This window comes from Penaeus monodon, chromosome 27, assembly GCF_015228065.2.
Source record: "Penaeus monodon isolate SGIC_2016 chromosome 27, NSTDA_Pmon_1, whole genome shotgun sequence".
Lineage (NCBI taxonomy): Eukaryota > Metazoa > Arthropoda > Malacostraca > Decapoda > Penaeidae > Penaeus > Penaeus monodon.
The window spans coordinates 26,914,269-26,914,777 of record NC_051412.1 but is presented as its reverse complement, the minus strand read 5'-3'; the positions used below and the strand labels follow the sequence as shown (position 1 = coordinate 26,914,777).

At 36.1% G+C, this 509-nt stretch overlaps 1 protein-coding gene across 1 annotated transcript in view; it reads right to left on the bottom strand.

Annotated features, from left to right (window-relative positions):
• LOC119590477 overlaps positions 1–509 on the bottom strand; it is a 15,848-nt gene that overhangs the window by 9,264 nt on the left and 6,075 nt on the right. The window lies entirely within an intron of this gene.

The following is a 509-nucleotide window of genomic DNA, read 5'->3' as shown; positions in this document are numbered from 1 at the left end:
TTTACCAAGCGCAATTTAGGACTTGATGGAGAGTGTAAAATGTAAATATTCGCTCACTTATCATTTCTGAGAATAATGACTGACAGCGAAGGTGATGTGAAGAAAACGGAAGAGGAGACGAAGAAGATAAATATAAGATAAACAAAGGTGATAAACAAGAGAAATAACTGATGCGTAAAATTTCGCACTTAATACATACTGCCCCAAAAATCTCACGAAAGGGAGGAAAATAAATGATGATGGCGATCTGAAGACGGAAGAGGATACGAAGATAAATGTGAACAAAGCAATAGAGATAATTGTGATGTGCCAAAAAAATTGCAATTAATTCATAATTCTCTAATAATTTCTGAATGAGAGAGAAATAACAAGAACTTGAAACCAGATCCTGAGTACAACACGATAGCCCAGTGTCGAAGCAGAGGAAACTTTCTTTTAATTTACTCCTCATTACACCTCAGCCTCTCTCTCTCTCTTTCATACTTCCTTGCTCTTCATTACACCTCACA